Source organism: Fundulus heteroclitus, chromosome 20 (assembly GCF_011125445.2).
Source record: "Fundulus heteroclitus isolate FHET01 chromosome 20, MU-UCD_Fhet_4.1, whole genome shotgun sequence".
Lineage (NCBI taxonomy): Eukaryota > Metazoa > Chordata > Actinopteri > Cyprinodontiformes > Fundulidae > Fundulus > Fundulus heteroclitus.
In genome coordinates, this window is record NC_046380.1 from 9,435,661 (window position 1) to 9,442,722 (window position 7,062).

Sequence of the window (7,062 nt, forward strand, 5' to 3'; positions counted from 1 at the left end):
AAATGGCATTAATTTGAAAAGTTCAATGTTGGCAGTGCAAAATAATAATTGTGCAAAAGTACAGTAAACGTTCAGCAATGTTGGCAGTGCAAAATAATGATGCAAAATGGCCATAAAGTTCAGAGAAACATTTGGAGGAATCCTCCATAATTTCCACTACTTGTTTTGAACTTATACGAAATATTCATCACATAATTTTTTTTAATTCTTATTTATTTATTTATATTTTCAAACAATAAAAATTTGTTTTCAGGGACGATGAATGTATATTCTAACACAATTATAAAAGCATACTACAGTTGCTACTTGATTTTGAGTGACAGACACTAAACAACTGGACATATTCAAGAGTTGGTGTATAAACTTTCATCATTCAGTATAAACCCCAGTTAGTTATTCCCAGCTCTACCAAGAGCAGCAAAGACTGTAGTAGATTTCACTTCAAACTAACTTGAAATTTAAAACATTTAATGCTGTTTAAGAAAATGCTAATTTCCGAACCTTTAAACCAAAGTTATGTTTGCATCTTATTTACAGAGAGGGATACATATTTTTTCAGACAGAAAATATGTGAGCTTTGCTCCAACAGTGATCTTTCTGTGTAGAACGTACTGGGAATGGAATAGGTAATTAATGTTCGGTCAGATCAACTTATTAAAAAGTATGGCTGTGTGTAAAGATAAATAACATTAATCTGAACCACTACTTTTATATCACACAGTTACTCTGAATAGAATAGCTTCACATTTAATTTTCAGCACACTGGTTCCACCACCTTCTACCTTTATTTCCTGTGTAAATAATTTTCACCTCTCCATCCAATGCAAACGTGACTTTGGTTTAAAAGTTCATACAAGTGTTTGTATTAACTGCGATTACAAGTTTGAGTTTGGAGTTGTGTGAAGGTGGCCCAAGTCTCCTTTGGTCTTGGTCGCCATCAGGCTTTAGGTCTGACTATTCTGGAGTCATACTCAAACAGGATTTTATATGTTATGAACAGGTAGTGATATTTTAACAACTTTTAAACTTTTAGTAAAACTTCCCATTGAAGGATATCCCTTTACTAGATACATACCACATAAAAGAAGCAAGTAAAGGAGAGCGCACGTTGGGCATGCCACTCAATCATTGTAACTCAATCATTACCGGCGTTGATTGACAACTTTACATTATGTGCTTTGTGGTGGCGAAAACCAAGACAGGACATGATACTGAACATAAGCCTTGGAGTTTTTATAGTAGTGTCAGTGCTTCTAAATAGAACAGATTAGACATGAATCAAAGGGTGCTGTGCCCTGGAGCGTTGGCCGCCGACCAGACACAGTCGGTGTGGGTTGTTTGATAGAAAATAATAGGGTCTATTTTTAGACCCCTATCTGTTCCTGCTGATGTATGCTGCAATTAACTCATTGGAGAATATGATGTGGTTTTAATGCTAGGGTAATATTAACAATATGACAATAAGAAGTACACAAATAAGGTTTTATATCAATTCATACTTTCTGATTTTCACACATTCAGAATTTTCTGTTCTGACAACAATGTTTCATGGGGGATTAAAAGATGGTTCCAGTTTAATGAAAAACACACAAAAACAAAAAAACAAAAACAAATGGATTGTTTCCATTATGGGGTTTGTTTCCACTAGCCCCCTGGTAGGGAAGTAGAATTATAGCTTTTATTGAGTTTTAAATGTGTTTCTACACTTAATAATTTAGTCAGGTGCAACCATATCAGTGATCCCCTCAGGATCTTCTGTGTAGATTTGATAATTGCAATTATTTCTGTCCACAAAGTTCCTGTTTCTGAGAGAGGGCTTTTGAGCCGACATATTCCTGTGTTTCCCCTAGAGATTGTGTCCTGTATGCTGCCATTCTATCCTATAGTTGGTAACAGCTGAACTGTCATCATCAGAAGGGTCACATTCAATTTACCGATGATGTCGTTTTCAATCTTCCCTCGATCCCTCTGGTGGACCGGGTCTATCTCTTAGAAACGCGTGTTGTTATAAATGTGTTTTGTAATTTCAGTAAGATAAAATCTCGTATAAAAGGGGCTTTGAGTAGTGGAAAAGAAAAATAACTCCTATGTTTTTTTTTTCTTCTCTTTCTTTTTCTCATTAGTTTTCATACCGAAAACGACAAGTTGAGATGTGTCCTCGACAGCACCAAATGGGTTTTTTCGTTTGATCTTTATTTCCCATGTGTCCGTCCGCGGACAGTATTTGAGCAGCAGGCAGCTGTAATTAGGCTCCCTCCCAGTCTAAACTCCTCCTTTGTCTGTACACTCAGTGCCATTCTTACACCAAGGACTCCTGAGGCTAAAAGGGCATGAGTTAAAGGCAGAATTCTGGCCCGCCCATATAATCGCAGGTTTTGATATCAGCGGAAGGTCATCTTCATCCAACTCAGTCATGTCAATGACACACAAAGCACAGCCAGTCAACACCAGCAAAACTGTTTTTTTTTAGCTCAGGTTTTTCAAGAAGTAATCTTGTTATCTCACTTCCGACTGTGACCTTGTGCCCGGTTTTAAATATCTGCAAATCTAAACCTGACCGTAAACCCTAGAGTGGATTTTTTTGTCCTTTACCACATCTCTATTAGCTTAGTAAGAAATGGCAAATGTGTATGAATCGATAAGAAATGACAAAAGCAGAACATGATTTTCTTCCTTTTTTTTGTTCTTAGCCGATATTACTTTATTGCATTATTAAGTATTATCAGTAAGGCTGTTGATGGACAGTTACAATCTTACACTCATTCACTTGACATGTGTTGTCTGATGTATTTCCCTGCACAGGCAGAATAAATCTCTTTATCTACAACCATCCAGCCTTTGACCAGCAGGGAGACTGACTGTCTTCTGGAACCCCCCCGTTACAGTGGAATGTAGTTACCAAACCAGAAAATCCTGCTCAGAAAGTTTGTTTGGACACACTAGTGACAAACACAATGTCTATTTTTCTCTTTGACCACCATTGAGACTGAAAGAAAATTCTAATTTCTTATTGTTTGCATGTTTTCACAGTTAAGGGTTTCAAAACATCATCAAATGAGAAAATTGGTCAAAGACAACATGAGTAAAGGTTTTTATTATTAAGGGGGAGAAAAGCCTAATCTATTGGCCCTGTGTGACAAAGTGACTCCCCTACAGACTACAAAATGCGGCAGTAATTGCTGGAGCTTTCAGATTGATCCAAAACGGGAGCCCTGGGATGCTGATCCCTGGCTTTTTGACCATCTTTGTGGACGTGCAAAATGCTTTGCAATTGGTAAAATGAATGTGGCCAAAGCTGTTACTTTAGTTTCATAAAGATCTTCAATTACAATGTTGTATATATTTTATTAAAATGTTATTTTTGCTATAAAGAGGACAGGCTGAAGATTAAGAGTGATTGGTGTCATGATTAATTTTCCACTACAGCTCCCCATACTGTCTTTGCCCAAAGTTATCACAATCTGCCACAGACATGTGATATTCCTGGGTTTCAATGGCACGGGACCGCTGGAAGATGAGTAAACTAGTCATATGATATGTCACATGGTACATTAAACTATGAACCTCTCACCTTAAACATCTGTGTGTGCTTAGTAGTCACAGTTGACATCATGACTGAGTGGTTGCATAATGAAACATGCCATGCAACAAATGCATAACCTTTTTAGTTACATCCTCTGGCATTTTGAGGCAAGACACTTAGATAATTTATACTCTAGCTCCAAATCCTACTGTGTTCACTTACTCCCAATATAACAAGTCATTTTCTCTATGTTTGGTTCCATAAAGCTCATATGTATTATGGTCATAATAGGTTCAGGTATGAAAGATGCACATTTAAATAAATGTTATTATGTCTGTAATAATGGTGGTACTAAAGGTCAATATATTAACTCGGGAAGCATTTTGAAACCTGAATTTTAATATAATTTCAAGATTTAATATTTGTTTTGAGTAGTGGGGTTCAATGCATACGTTGCCATTGCTTTGAGAGGGCTGTGCATTATGTGTTTATTTCTGAATCTTAAGTAAATTTATGTGGCTGTTGCTGGCTTCTGCTCTTAAGGCCACCAGCTGCTTCTGTGACGAATGCTGTACCCAGCAGGGGGCTATACTCCCATTTACTCAGACCGAGCACACTGAAATTATTTGATGCAAGGCACAGCTAAAGCCAATTTACAAAAGCTTATGCCTATATTTTAGAGCTTAGGCTGATTAGAGCAATGGAAGTAGTTTAAGTCGTCAATTTTGTATAATTTGTAATATTAGGTTAAACTATCGTGTATAACTTTAGGGACTGCAAGAGTGCAGACACCAGATAATTGCTACAGCAGAACTACAATCATATTAAGATTTTGATTGAGTAAAAATAACTAAGAACTTGCCCATAGCTTATTAATGGTACATTGTATTATTTGATAACTGTGAAAAAAGGGTATGAAATAAGGTATTATTAGTGTTTCTCTGTCTTGCATTGGATTAAATTAAAAATATCTGGACCCTGCAGAGGTGGCACAGGCAGTCCAACTCCACCAGGATGGCATACAAACCACCAAGTATCTTTTTTGAGTTGCTGCAAAGTCCTTTCAGAAAATTGGACTAGCTTTCCACATCAGCTTTTCAGTTTCACTTTACTTGGTGACTTTTGATTAAGCCCTCTGTTGATTGATCATTTTCATTAGATGATGTGGGATCCTCCTATTCCTCCCACTTCAGCCATTCCATCTCAATATGGATATACAGACACATTATTTTTTTTTACAATTGAGATGTGATTTATCTATTGAGCAGTGTACTGTATTTTATTTTACCTTTTTATCTCTAGTGCTTTTTTAATCTTCTAAAGCTTTTTGGTTAACTTAATAAAAAAAGTGCTACAACAATGAAATTGACCTTGAAATTCACATTGACATGTTGGAATGACGTGCTAAAACAGCAGCCATCTCTCAATGTTTAACACCTCCATCAGGGGCTGCATGTTGGATGAATATTGCGCTCAACTAAGCTCCTCTGTGATCCTCCTCTGTGGAGCTTTTCTCCTTGTCTGCTATGTGGGTGTTGTCTTCCCGGTCTAAAAAGCCATTAAATCCTTACATGAATACCATATGCTCTTTGACAAGGGCTCACATTGTCAGTCCTCGTGTTTGCCAAGAAAAGGGATTTACTTTAATGTTTTCGACATAAACCACAATCTCTTGAAAGGACAAAAGCTATGAAATCCAAAGAGAACTATAGTAGCCACAGAAGGACATGCATTTTATTTTTTGAGAATTTAAATTTGGCAGTCATATCCATGAGTTCTTTTTTCTCTTCATATACTTTATAACAGTCAGATCAAAACTAAAATGTATAAATATATTTATTTAATGTTGGTACCGTGTAAAGTAAATCATTGAATACATATTTGTGCTTCCTTTACTTCTCTTGAATAATGCTAGCCAAGAAAAATCTTGTTTGTTCTTACAGAGCTTGGTACTTGAAATAGCTTACATAAGAAAACGATGTATTTTCTTTGCCCTCTCATAGGGCTACTCCCACTGTTTCAAGAGAAACTAATTTCCTTTTAAAACTAAGGACTTGATGGCACACTCTGGGAAATTTGCAATGTATTCATTTGTTGTGAAATTATTGTCATTTTATTATGTTTCTCTCAGTAGCCAATCTCCCACCCACTGTTTTTTATTTATTTATTTATTTTTACAGTTAATGCTTTGTAATGCCTTTGCAGGTTCTGTTTTGTTACGATTTAATCTTTGCTCCTACTAGATTCTAAACAGTTTTAAAATTATTTATAGTGAATTAGCATTGGTAGCCATGCTTACTTTTTGTTTGTCTTCAGTGCAGACCTTTTAACTCTTCTAATCTATTCTCTAGTCTAATCTAATTCAGTAACATTGCTCTTTAAATGTTGTAAATGTATTAGGTTTTTAATCACGTCAATTTTCTAATTATTTTTTTGTTGGTTTTCGAATTTTGAAATAAACCAAACACTCATAGAACTAGACAATCCACACAAGGTGAATAATAGGGCATGAAATAGTCCCAATTTTTATTGTTTTTAACTTTGAGGCATGACACCATGGTACAATGAACCATGTACAAATTTCAATTAAACTTTTCCAATTATATTTTTTAATTAACAGAGAGCTTTCTCATAAAAGTCAAATATGAGTCTCGCTGTTGAAATTATGTTTGGAGGACAATCTCTGGGAGCACATACACATTTAATTGCATGGTTCATTTTCTCAGATGTCCATGTTCATACAGCTAGACCTGGTTATCCATGCAGATTCTTGCAAATTTAGATTTGAAATAATCCTTTAGTTTTCGAGTGTTCTGGTTGTTTCATATTGAAAGGTACTCCTGGGCCAGTGTGTCTTTGCTTGTGTGCGTCTGTCTTTTCCAACCCCCAGTTGGTAGTGGAAGAAAGCAGCTGGCACTGTGCCGGGTTCTGCTAAAATAAATAAAATAAACTGAGTCATTTCTTTCCACTGTCGTCACAGGCTTACTTAGTATGAGGGATTGGTGCAGAGCTAACAGTTTGAGGAAATGAACCATCCTCTGACGCCACATTCACAGGGATTGCTGCAAAATCAATAACTCAATGTAAGAGGGATTTCCATAGATGGAAAACTATATAATACTTGACATTATAAAATTAATTTGACAGCATTATATCATAATGTAATTAAAATTATTTATACGATTGGATCAAGTTATGTGTTTATGTATATGGGATCACATTTGTCGTGACTTGGTGCTATGTAAATAGTCTGAATTTATTTTGACGAAAGATGAAATGATGGCAAGGAGGCTTTCCAGCATCAGAGATACTAAATTCTTCATAAAAGATGAATAGTTAAACATACCAGTGGAATCATGCAAATCACTTGGCCACAATTTTACAGAGCGTTTGATTACTGTAAATCCAAAAAGATTGTAAACTTAATTATTAAAAATGGTATAAATAGTTTTCAATTGATTATTTTTAGTAAAAATGCTAATAAAACAGAAATGTTATTTTGTTTTATTTTATTTATTTATCTGGGTTATTCCTTCATC